The 13,248-nt window shown below is 44.5% G+C and overlaps 1 protein-coding gene across 7 annotated transcripts in view; it reads right to left on the bottom strand.

Moving 5' to 3' along the window:
• Positions 1 to 8,392, bottom strand: part of CREM (cAMP responsive element modulator) — a 67,715-nt gene extending 59,323 nt beyond the window's left edge. Inside the window, exon 1 of one of the 7 annotated variants that reach the window (XM_070380946.1) lies at positions 8,131 to 8,392. The gene's annotated coding sequence lies outside the window, so the exon portion shown is untranslated. The remainder of the gene's footprint in view (positions 1 to 8,130) is intronic. The other 6 variants (XM_070380949.1, XM_070380951.1, XM_070380945.1 and 3 more) reach the window with 6 other exon arrangements.
• Between the last annotated feature and the right edge of the window lie 4,856 nt (positions 8,393 to 13,248).

Consider the following 13,248-nt stretch of genomic DNA (forward strand, 5'->3'; position numbering starts at 1 on the left):
GAAGAGCCGATTCATTGGAAAAGACCCTGATGGTGGGAAAGATTGAGGACTGGAGGAGAAGGGGATGATAGAGGATGAGATGCTTGGATGGCATCACCAACTCAATGGACATGAGTTTGAGCAAACTCTGGGAGATAGTGAAGTAGAGGGAAGCCTGGCGTGCTGCAGTCCATGACGTTGCAAAGAGTCAGACACGACTGAGCGACTGAACAATAACATGACACCATCTAAGACGGGAGAAGTAACTCCCAATTTCTCTTGGAAATACCATTTTCTTGAGTTTAATTTCTGAGTAAGTAATACATTATCATTTGAATCTCAAGTACAAAAAGGCATTTGATCAAGTCCCAGGACCAGCCACCCATTTCCTCTTCCCAGCTTCCTGCCACCCCTGCCACCAGACATCAAGAGAGAAAATGATTAACCTCACAACAGAACAGTGACCATCAGTTAAACCTGATCCTGACTCAGGCTAATCAAAGAATTATTTCATTCCCAAATACTCTCTAAGAAGTCATCACTGATTGCCTGCTTGCAACATCTAAAGCAAGATGGAGAAGGAAATGGCAACCCACTCCAGTGTTCTTGCCTGGAGAATCCCAGGGACGGGGAAGCCTGGTGGGCTGCCGTCTATGGGGTCGCACAGAGTTGGACACGACTGAAGTGACTTAGCAGCAGCGACATCTAAAGCAATGATTTTTAGTCTCTATCTTCCTTAATACACCTACAGCATTTCCTACTCGCTACACTTTGTCCTCCTTGAACTCTTTAGGGCACCACATTCAAGCTTCCCTTCCAAGTTATCCAGTCCTTTGCCCCAGTCTCCTTTGGCCCACTCTTTAAGGGTTGGTGTTTCCATGCTCCCAGTCACAAAAACCACAACACTCTCCCTCAAGACTGCTTCATCCCTGTTAGATGAGTCTCAAATCTCACCTCCAGCCTGACCCCTCTCTGGTCGAATGCTCAGGAGTATCCGACTCTTTTGCAACACCATGGAAGTTCCTCTGTGCATGGGATTTCCCAGGCAAGAATCCTGGAGAGGGTAGCTATTTCCTTCTCCAGGGGAATCGTTCTGACCCAGGGATCAAACCTTTGTCTCTTGTATTGGCAGTACCACCAGCACCATCTGGGCCTATGTGTATCTGCCTATTTGACATCTCTCAACAGTTTGTTCACAGATCCTCAAGCCTGAAATATTTAAAACTAACCTCAACTCCTTTGCTCTACATCTCCCTTCCTGCTATATTTTTTATCTCAGTCGGAGACTGACGTCACCATGGCCTCAGGCACCGTATCTGGGTATTCTCTGCCTTTACTCCCGCTTCCTTTGTCTGTCCCCAGTTCCTGAGGAGGCAGTGCGGTCTAATGGTCATACGTAGCAGCACAGTGTGCAATATACACAGCACAGCACTGCAGGCTGATCTGGGTGTCAACTTGAGTTCTAGCCCTTATTGGACTATGGTTTTTGCAAGAAAGACAAAACTGAAGTCCCACTACAATCAGCATGGTCAAAATGAAAAGAATGTGGAATAAAGGGCAGTGCACCTCTAATGGAAATTTCTACAATGATTCATTCATTAGTGTATAGCCTAGGCTACTGTGCCACTGTCAATGCACGAATCATTATATCTATAAATGAAACAAAATTTCTTTTCATATTATCTTTTCATTTTTGATGTCTAGTGTTAGGAATACATATAACAGCTACAGTGTTTTATATCATCTAAGATGGTATTGATGTACTGACAAATGATTCATCTTGTCAATTTATAGTACTGATAAATACAGTACAGTCCTATAAATGTTTCTCTTCATTATGGTTTTCTTAATAACATTTTCTTTTCTCTAGCTTCTTTATTGTAAGAATATAGTAGATAATACAAAACACATTTCAATTGACTGTTTATGTTATTGGTGAGGTTTCTGGTCAATAATAGGCTATTAGCAGTTAAGTTTCGGAGAAGGCTGTGGCACCCCACTCCAGTACTCTTGCCTGGCAAATCACATGGATGGAGGAGCTTGGTGGGCTGCAGTCCATGGGGTCGCTAAGAGTCGGACACGACTGAGCGACTTCACTTTTCACTTTCATGCATTGGAGAAGGAAATGGCAACCCACTCCAGTGTTCTTGCCTGGAGAATCCCAGGGACGGGGGAGCCTGGTGGGCTGCCATCTATGGGGTCGCACAGAGTCGGACACGACTGAAGCGACTTAGCAGCAGCAGCAGCAGCAGCAGTTAAGTTTTAGGGGAGTCAAAAAGTATATTGGGATATATAGGTGTTGGCGCCTCTAACCCCCATGTTGTTCAAGTCAACTTCAATTACCAAAAGCCATATATGTGAAGTTGACAGGGATGAGCCTATGATTATTATGTATTTTTAGGTAAAGATGAGTATAGGAAAAACAAAACATACAGTAGTAACAGGAAGTCATGCCACTTTTAACTTTTTGTAGTCTTTGTGAAGCAAAACTAGAATAACTTTCAAATAATTTTTACACTTCTCTGTAAAAATACAAGTGGTCAGGAAAAGTTTTTGTAAATAACTATTTGAAACTTGCAAATACTGTCTTTACTATTTTGAACATGAATCACCCAGAAAGTCAAGCAGCATTCTAATACAGATTCAAGACCACCCAGTTTAATTGCTTCAGATACCTATTAAGCGTGTATGCATGCTCAGTCACTCAGTTGTGTCAGACTCTGCGATCCCACGGGCTGCAGGCTGCCAGACTCCCCTTCTCCATGGAATTTCCCAGGCAAGGATACTGGAGTAGGTTGCCATTTCCTCCTCCAGGGGATCTTCTCAACCCAGGGACTGAACCCATGTCTCCTGCATCTCCTGCATCGGCAGGCAGATTCTTTACCACTGAGCCACCTCAGATACCTATTATTATTTAAGAAATATTAACTCTTTACTAAAATCACCAAAGGATTAAAAATTATTCAAGCATCTCACTCTCATTCATTCCCCCCTGGTGCCTGCTTTTGTCTATTTCAGTCAATGAACAGCAGAATCTGCTGCTAAGGAGGAAATGAAAAATGAAATTCAAATAATCATGGCCTATCTCCTCGTCTCCAAGTCCCCCTTCCCTGCCCCAGCCCCAATTCATGAAAGGAAACAAAACTTTCAGTCTTTGGGGGTGTTATTGCTTGACTAACAATCACTGTAGGGTTTTTCAACAGCATGCTCCGTTGCTGCACTTTAGGTGTATTTCAGAAACCCTTACCTACATGTAAAGTACAACTGCACTGATCACTAATTAGTAAATCTGGGAAAGAGTAGGTAAGACACTGGAATTAGCTAAAGTTTATAGAAATGAATTTCAACGTTGTGATACTCAGGTTGGTCCTATCTTGCGTATACAAACAAAATTAGCGTCCAAGTGCAGACACATGTCTAAATACGTTAAACTTCACTCCTCCGATAATTTTAAGAAATGCAAAAGCATCCCAAGTGTGTATGTGTGATACATAGTTGTCCCAATGCCAGAGCTGGAAACTTTCATGATAATCAATGCTATGCTATAAATTACTAAATTATTAAATAATTTTTGTGCTACCAGTGGAAAAAAATTGAAGCTGTTTGAGACTGTGAACAAAACTCTATGACATTTGACATTCTGAATTAGGATGTTCTAATTTTAAGTCTGCTGAGTTTAAAAACAAAAACAAAAACATTCATTAAGATAACTTTGAAGAAACTGAGTTTACTTTCAGGAATCCTCAAAAGTAAAAATATTAGAATCACATGAACCCCACTGTTAAAATTTAGCAGGATTTCATTTTGACATTTGATTGGTCTGTTCACTGTTTAGAAAGTGTGCATGAAGCTGCTTCTCATTTGGGGAGAGAGACTTCAGGAGAGCCTCACAAAAAGTTGCTAGTAAGGTTTTCTTGGAGGCAAGCCTCCTTCCTCACCAGTGAGACAATTATTTGAAACAGTTCCAAATAACCTTACCAGCCCATGCTTCTTTTCAAAACTGTTTTGCATGCACCTTGCCAGTAATTTCCTGTAATACTCCTGGGATGGTCAGTCAAGAGATTTGCAAAGTAGGTATTTTTAAAATTTGCTATAATTGAATTATACCGTAAGAGACTCAACTTGTCTTCATGAGTAATATTAAGATAAATCCCCAGTAATGTCATCCTTAGGTTATTCTCCTCATTCTCTCTTACTTTCTACTGGATATCCTATAGCATCATTAAAAGAAAACCCATGAAGGAAAGATTTAAAAACAGGGCACTGTTTATTGTGCAATTCTCATGGTAAAAAGTATTTTACATACTTTGTGTGCTTTAAAAGGGAATTAACAAAATGATTTAAAATGTATATCTCAGTTTCTTCAAAGTTATCTACATGTGTATAATGGATGAGAAACACTTCCCCTGAAATCTATATTTTTACAATGTATATACCTGTACTGATAATATTGAAACTAGATTCAATGTAGGATCCTAACTGTTCTCAAAGTTGACTTTTACATGGGTCAACAGCTATCCCATTAAATAGAAAATTAACAGGATTCAATGACATTTCAGGTTTCTTTCCTTAATGACCAATACTGATTGCCTGTCAAAACATCAATGGTGCAGTTGTTAAGTGTTTGCATTGTTCAGTTTTATTTTTCAAAGTTTATCTAAATAGGCCAAGACATTTAAGTACATTCCCCAGTTGAACTGGCCCAATATTAACTTGTAGAGAACACGAGGGTGGAGAAAACAGGATCAGGAATATATGTCTGTACTGATAAAAGATTCAGTCAGGATTCCTTTTGTATGTTAACCTGAAACTCTTACCTACTATTCATGAAATGTCCATAATTCTAAACATGATTTCATATTTTAAACATACAATGATTTGCCTCAGTAGGAAACTAGTCTATGGAGTCTGGAATTTGTTAAGTTCACCAGATTTCAGGAAAGCTTCTGGGGCAAAAGGGAAACAGAAAGACTAAAGCATTCTTCTTTATTTACACACTCAATAAAAATTTATTCATACACTCTTACAAAATGTGTACACAAAACATCCATATAATTACAACTTCACACTCACCAAAGGAACTCCAGGTTGAAGAGCAAGTCATTGTGCAAGCATTAGCTTACTCTTAACTATTTTACAGATGCACCAAAAATGTCTGTGTCATTACCATCACTTAACATGACAGTTTTCATTCCAATCCCAAAGAAAGGCAATGCCAAAGAATGCTGAGACTACCGCACAATTGCACTCATCTCACACACTAGTAAAGTAATGCTCAAAATTCTCCAAGCCAGGCTTCAACAATACATGAACTGTTAACTTGAAGATGTTCAAGCTGGTTTTAGAAAAAGCAGAGGAACCAGAGGTCAAATTGCCAACATCCACTGGATCATGGAAAAAGCAAGAGAGTTCCAGAAAAACATCTATTTCTGCTTTATTGACTACGCCAAAGCCTTTGACTGTGTGGATCACAATAAACTATGCAAAATTCTGAAAGAGATGGTAATACCAGACCACCTGACCTGCCTCTTGAGAAACCTATATGCAGGTCAGGAAGCAACAGTTAGAACTGGACATGGAACAACAGACTGGTTGCAAAGAGGAAAAGGAGTACGTCAAGGCTGGATATTGTCACCCTGCTTATTTAACTTCTATGCAGAGGACATCATGAGAAACACTGGGCTGGAAGAAGCACAAGCTGGAATCAAGATTGCTGGCAGAAATATCAGTAACCTCAGATATGCAGATGACACCACCCTTATGGCAGAAAGTGAAGAGGAACTAAAAAGCCTCTTGATGAAAGTCAAAGAGGAGAGTGAAAAAGTTGGCTTAAAGCTCAACATTCAGAAAACGAAGATCATGGCATCTGGTCCCATCACTTCATGGGAAATAGATGAGGAAACAGTGGATACAGTGTCAGACTTTTGAGGGGGGCTCCAAAATCACTGCAGATGGTGACTGCAGCCATGAAATTAAAAGACGCTTACTCCTTGGAAGGAAAGTTATGACCAACCTAGATAGCATATTCAAAAGCAGAGACGTTACTTTGCCAACAAAGGTCCGTCTAGTCAAGGCTATGGTTTTTCCTGTGGTCATGTATGGATGTGAGAGTTGGACTGTGAAGAAAGCTGAGCCCCGAAGAATTGATGCTTTTGAACTGTGGTGTTGGAGAAGATTCTTGAGAGTCCCTTGGACTGCAAGGAGATCCAACCAGTCCATCCTAAAGGAGATGAGTCCTGGGTGTTCTTTGGAAGGACTGATGCTAAAGCTGAAACTCCAATACTTTGGCCACCTCATGCAAAGAGTTGACTCATTGGAGAAAACGCTGATGCTGGGAGGATTGGGGGCAGGAGGAGAAGGATGACAGAGGATGAGATGGCTGGATGGCATCACCGACTCGATGGATATGAGTTTGGGTGAACTCTGGGAGCTGGTGATGGACAGGGAGGCCTGGTGTGCTGCGATTCGTGGGGTTGCAAAGAGTCTGACACGACTGAGCAAGTGAACTGAACTCAACATGACAGTGGTCTCAATGTTTACTTATCCAGGATCAAACCCATTGAAATATGTTCTCAAAAACTATGTCTGGATCACCAAGTAGCTCTTTAGACATCAGTATTTTTACTGCTGCTGCTGCTAAGTCGCTTCAGTCGTGTCCGACTCTGTGCGACCCCATAGACAGCAGCCCATCAGGCTCCCCCATCCCTGAGATTTTCCAGGCAAGAGAATCCAACCACTGGAGTGGGTTGCCATTTCCTTCTCCAATGCATGAAAGTGAAAAGTGAAAGTGAAGTCGTTCAGTCATGTCGGACTCTTAGCGACCCCGTGGACTGCAGCCCACCAGGCTCCTCCGTCCATGGGATTTTCCAGGCAAGAGTACTGGAGTGGGGTGCCATTGCCTTCTCCGAGTTTTTTTTTTTTTTTTTAACTACTTCTTATAAAAAGGCCAAAACACATTGTTTGCAGATTGCCTTTCTTTAGTGGAAAGCTGAGCACTGAAGAACTGACGCTTTTGAAATGTGGTGTTGGAGAAGACTCTTCAGAGTCCCTTGCAAGGAGATCCAACCAGTCCATCCTAAAGAAAATCAACCCTGAATATTCATTGGAAGGACTGAAGCTGAAACTGAAACTACAATACTTTGACCACCTGATGCGAAGAACTGACTCACTGGAAAAGACCCTAATGCTGGGGAAGATTGAACGCGGGAGGACAAGGGGACGACAGAGGATGAGATGGTTGGATGGCATCACCGACTCAATGGACATGAGTTTGAGTAGGCTCCAGGAGTTGGTGATGGACAGGGAAGCTTGGCGTGCTGCAGTCCATGGGGTTGCAAAGAGTCGGACACGACTGAGCGACTGAACTGAAGGGAACTGAGTGGGGAAAAGTTCCTTTTAAGTTCAAAGATTCAAAGACTGTGACTTATGAGGGGAAAGCAGCTTGTTATTTAAAAGTAGCATGGCGACTAGGCCAAAGATGTGGTACCCACAGGGGAACAACCAGAGAACACGACCTTCCTGTCTTCTCACACAGTCTTCACCTTGGACCTCCAGCCTTGCGCATCTCGGTTTATGTTTATTTCCAGGGAGGGTGGCTGCACTCCCAGGAGCCCGGCGAATGAGGCGGGGAAGCCAGAGGTGTTCGGAAGCCGCTTGGTAAGCCGCTCGGTTACGGGGCCTCCGTTGTGGGCCGGGCAGCATCGCTCACTCCCGGGCCGGCCGGCCGCCGCTGCCCGAGCCGCGCAGGGAGGGAAGCGGCTTACACTAGGGATCCGGGTCCGGCGGAGGGAGCAGTGAAGACGTCCGAGGACACTCGTCCCTCTGAGTCCGCGGTCTGGACCGCGGTCGCCTGGCTGGCTGGTCCCGGCGCCAGCGGGGCACGGGAAAGAAGGTGGCGCGCCTTCCAGAAGCACCGCTCGGTCTGTCTAGGGTTGCGAGGATCGGGGACGGCGGCTCCGGAGAGCGAGCGAAGCCGACCGACCCGCGTCGCCCGCCGGCCCTCGCCTCCCAGGAGCCGGAGCGGCGGCCCCTCAGAAAAAGCCCTCGAGGTGCGCTGGGCAAACGGCCCCCGGCTACCCGCTCCGCCCCGCCCCCAGCTCCGGCGCCGCCGCCTCAGGCCCCGCGGGTCCCGCCGGCCGGCGCGCCACTTACCCGCAGCGAAGCGATTTACGTAGCGGACCTCGTCACTGCTTACGGACGCGAGGAGGTGGGACGACGAGCCCCACCGGGACCGCCGCCGACCCACGTTGCCCCACGTCAGTGCTGATGCGGCCGCGGCCTCCCAGCCGAGCGCGATCCAACGCGGCGTCGCAGCCGCCCGCCCGCTCGCGGCCTGGAGTCCGCGCGTCCACCCGCCCGCCCCGCTCCGCGCCTGTCCCGGCCCAGTGGACGCCGAGGAAATCCACGCTCGAACCCCGCCCCCTGCCGGCCGCCGGTGGTGGTGCGGCGCCGACAATCCAACAATTGAATGGAACGAGGCAGGGGGGGGAGGGGGATGAGGGGCGGGGCCTGAGGGCGGGCTGGAAGGAGGGGTCTGAGGTGGGGAGGAGGGGCCAGGGGCGGGGCCTGGAGAAGGAAGTAGGCTGGGCGGGGAAGAGGACCGCGTTGCAGACGGGTTCTGAAGCGGTGCGGAAGAAACCAGAAGTGGCCTTGTGGCACCTGCTCTAGGAAGTCAATCCTTAGAAAACTGCTAACCCAGGCGGTCCCGTTGTGTGTGCCGAAGTGGCTTCCCTTTGGATTTCCCCCGCTGCCAGGCAAGGCCCGGGAGCGCATCCTACCGACACCACCCCGCCGCCGCCGGCCACAAGCCCCGGAGACCCCGCCTGCCGCCGATCCTCGGCGACCTTGCCAGGGTACCGGGGTCCCCATTTGGTGATTTCACGGAGGACAGGAAGGCTTTTTGGTAACAAGCAAAACCCTCGCCTGGAAGAGGGGAGAGTTTCGTTTTCGTCTAGCTGGAAACCCGGGGTTTTCTAGTAATAGGGGCGGTCCCGGCCGATAAAACGGTCACCTGGTGTGTACCAGGAACTCTGTTATAACGGTGACCCAACGTCCGACCTTAGGTTCTCAGTAGTGGGTCACACCGAAAACTGCCGTCAGGGACACTATTTGAAAAGTTGCTGAGTAAAGAAAATAAGAGCGTAAGTCACGTAGTGCAGGTGGAGAAGGGCAGCTTTGAGAAATAGTAGCATCCCACTGCGGTTCTCCCAGAAGGGGAGAATCCTGAACTGTTCAGTGCTAGATTGTTGCCATTCCGACGTACTGTCAGCAGTAAATGCTTGCTAGCAGAGATGAGAGGGTAATAACCTGGTCGGTTCACGTCCTCCTTTCCACATTAGCAGAGCTTTGAAATTCTTCCTGGACAATAGTCGATGCCTGCCTCCTCCTCCTGTTAAAAATGAGGGACATTACAAAGCTAATAAAAAAGTTAACCAAATCCTTTTTCTGTGTGTGCTGAGGTAAGACTGGCACAGGATATTTATTCATAAGTAATCAATGAAGCTCATTTTAGTTCAGAAAAAAAGAGAGAGCGAGAGAGCCATTAGAAGGAATGAGAAGGAAAGAAAGACCAGAATGCTAAACCTGAAAAGTCATAACCTTTGTTTTGGTCAAGGTTGACCATGTGCTGGAAGAGTAGATTTTTAGCTTCCAGTGATTTATGGGGAATTGTGATCACTCTCCTTCCCAAAACATTGTTCTCCACCTACTTGTTTATCACTAAATTTTTTTAAACAAAGTGTACATTCTTTGTAGATAGAATCCATCAGACAGAGGACTTCAAATGCAAATATGAGTCAGAGGGGGCCGAAAAGAATTTGCAGCCCGTGCCAGTGACAACTCAAGACAGAGAGCCTGTATCCCTGTTGTTGTTCATTTGCTAAGTCGTGACCAACTCTTTGGGATCTCGTGGACTCTGCAACTGTGGCACTTCAGGCTCTTCTGTCTTCCACTATCTCCCGGAATTTGCTCAAATTCATGTCCATTAAGTAGATAATGCTATCCAGCCATCTAATCCTCTGCTGCTCCTTTCTCCTTTTGCCTTCAGTCTTTCCCGGCATCAGGGTCTTTTCCAGTGAGTTGGCTCTTTGAATCAAGTGGCCAAAGTATGGGAGTTTCAGCTTCTTCAGCCTCAGTCCTTCCAGTGAATATTCAGCGTTGATTTCCTTTGGGATTGACTGGTTTGATCTCCTTCCAGTCCAGAGGACTCCAGCACCTCAGTCCGAAAGCATCTATTCTTGTATCCTTAGGAGCTTTCACAAGCACCACTTAACCATGCCCAAATAGATCCAAGTAACCCAATCCTGCCTTCTGGCTTTTTGTAATTGATCACTTTCCTGACTCTTCTCAGCCCCATTCAGCCCCTCCCTGTTCTTCCATTCTCCTTTAAAACACTCCATTGCCTTTCTAAAGTTGATGTTGAATTCAGTTCATGCTAGACTCTTTTTCTCTATTGCTATAGTAGATAGGGGGCTTCCCTGGTGGCTGAGTGGTAAAGAATCTGCCTGCCAATGTTGGAGACGTAAGAGACACAGTTTCGATCCCTAGATCAGGAAGATCCCCTGGAGGAGAACATGGCAACCCACTCCAGTATTCTTGCCTGGAGAATCCCACGAACACAGGAGCCTGGCAGGCTACAGTCGATAGAGTCACAATGCGTTGGGCACAACTGAAGCAACTTAGCACACAGGTGCATAGTAGATAGGTGATTAAAACCACTTTCACTAGTGTTAGCTTTATCTGACAAGTCACAGGAAGCCATTAAATCATTAAATATCCAATATCCTTGCAGTCAAGGATATTTCCCACCCATGAAGGCAGAAAACGGTGATTGCCCTTCCTTTCCTTCTCTGATTTTCTTCATTAGAGAGATTTTTTTTATACCTGCCACACTCCCTTTCCCAACAGTTAGGTCCACCGTGGGTACAGTGTTCTCCCTCTGTCATGCTGTGCTTTCCTCATAAATCCCACATGTATGCCATACACCCCACATCTCTGCCTTCCTCTTGCACCCCACACCTATGGCTTCCTGTCATTCCTCCTACCCCCACATCTTTGCCCATACTCTCTTTAGTTTCTCCTTTTTTCCTTTTTGACTACCATTTAGTTGCTAGAGGAGAAAATCAAAAGCACCTTTTTTTCCTTACTTTCTCTGATTCTATTTCATTTAGAAAGCCGGAACACATAATCATGTTCATTATGGATTTTTGCATTAAATATTCTTTTTAAGTATTACATTCAAATGTCATTTATTTTGATTACTGAGTTCTTGTGCCATCATAAATTCTGTGCCCAAGATGGGTGGCTCTCTCCTATCATGGTAACCCAGGCTTGATCTGTGACTTATATTCAAATTTTATCAATTTTCCCAGTGTTATTCTCAGTAACTGTCTTCTCCCATCCATGATCCCATTGGAGTCATGCATTGCACTTACCTGTTTATATCTCTTTATTCTGGAACTATTCTTCAACCTTTTTTTTCCCCTTAACCTTGATATTTTAAATAGAATAGTCCAGTTATTTTGTAAAAGGGCAATTAAAAAAAAACTATTTATGGAGAACAGACTTCAAGGAGAACAGTCAATAGAAATTACCTTATAGGTTAAGTAGGCTTCATGGTACTATTGTTTCTACTATTTTGGGCATGGGAAAGTATTTTTCCTTCTAAACAATTTCTCATCAAACTTTTAGAATATAATTCATCTATAAATTTGATGTTATGTTCAAATTCAGAAATTAATGAATTGGTGATAAAATGTCCCTAACTGACTCTTGACTGATGATAATCAAGATAGGATGGATTTTTTTCCATGCTCTTAATTCCTGGAACAGGCCACTACAGGCCCTTTGCACATGCCCATTCCCTCTGACTGTTAGCTTTTCCCTTTTCTCTTTTCCTGGTTAATGTCTATTCATCCTTCAGAGCTTAGCTCACTGTGTCTTGTTCAATGAAGCTTCCCTTTACTTGGCAGACTGAATTCAGCCCCTTTAACCATTTATGTATCCTCATTTTATCCTCTAATATCCTCTAATATCCTCTAATATCATTTTATTAGATTTATCTTTTGTAGCACTTATCATAAGTTTAATTAAGTAATTATGTCATCATGTATTTAAAGCCCATCTCCCTTGCCAGAATGTAAACTCCATGATGACATCTGTCTTATCCAATGCAGTTTGCCTGATAACTTCTGAGTTATTCCTTAATTCAATAATAGGGAGAAACTATGACATTATGGGTAACATCAATACAGTTGCATCCTCGTATTAGGCTCTTACATAGCTGTTCACCTGCTTTTGTTCTACTTATCCAGTTCAGGGCCATGTGCTAGAGATGATTAATAACTGTTTTCTAAAAAGATGAGGAATAAGATTATGTTATCAAATGAACCATGTGAAAAATGAACTTGAAAGATTAGCCAGTGCCTCTCTGTAAAACACAAGGGAAATGATACCCATATTATTTTGCATATAAAATGCCTTATTTTAAAAAACATATCTATTTAATTGACTGAGTTGTCTCTTAGTTGTGGCACGGGGAAATTTTGGTTTCCCTCAGGGCTCTCTGGCTCAGTAGTTATGGCATGCAGCTTTAGTTACTCTGAGGCATGTGGGATCTTAGTTCCCCAACTAGGGATGGTTGGAAGGCATATTCTTAACCACTGGACCACCAGGGAAATCTCTAAAATGCCTTATATATATATATGCATTCTCCATCAATAATAAGTATTTTAACTAGAATTTAAAATTTAAAAATGTAAGGCCATGACAAACCTAGACAGTTTATTAAAATACAGAGACATTACTTTGCTGACAAATGTCTGTATAGATCGGAGAAGGCGATGGCACCCCACTCCAGTACTCTTGCCTTGAAAATCCCATGGACGGAGAAGCCTGGTAGGCTGCAGTCCATGGAGTCGCGAAGAGTCGGACACTACTGAGCAACTTCCCTTTCACTTTTCACTTTCATGCACTGGAGAAGGAAATGGCAACCCACTCCAGTATTCTTGCCTGGAGAATCCCAGGGACGGGGGAGCCTGGTGGGCTGCCAACTATGGGGTCGCACAGAGTCGGACACGACTGAAGCAACTTAGCAGCAGCAGCAGCAGCAGTCTGTATAGGCAAAGCTATGGTTTTTCTGGTATTCATGTATGGATGTGAAAGTTGGACCATAAAGAAGGCTGAGCACCAGAGAATTGATGTTTTTCAATTGTTATACTGGAGAAGACTCTTGAGGGTCCCTTGGACTGCAAGGAGATCAGACCAGTCAAT

Source organism: Bos mutus, chromosome 13 (genome assembly GCF_027580195.1).
Source record: "Bos mutus isolate GX-2022 chromosome 13, NWIPB_WYAK_1.1, whole genome shotgun sequence".
NCBI lineage: Eukaryota > Metazoa > Chordata > Mammalia > Artiodactyla > Bovidae > Bos > Bos mutus.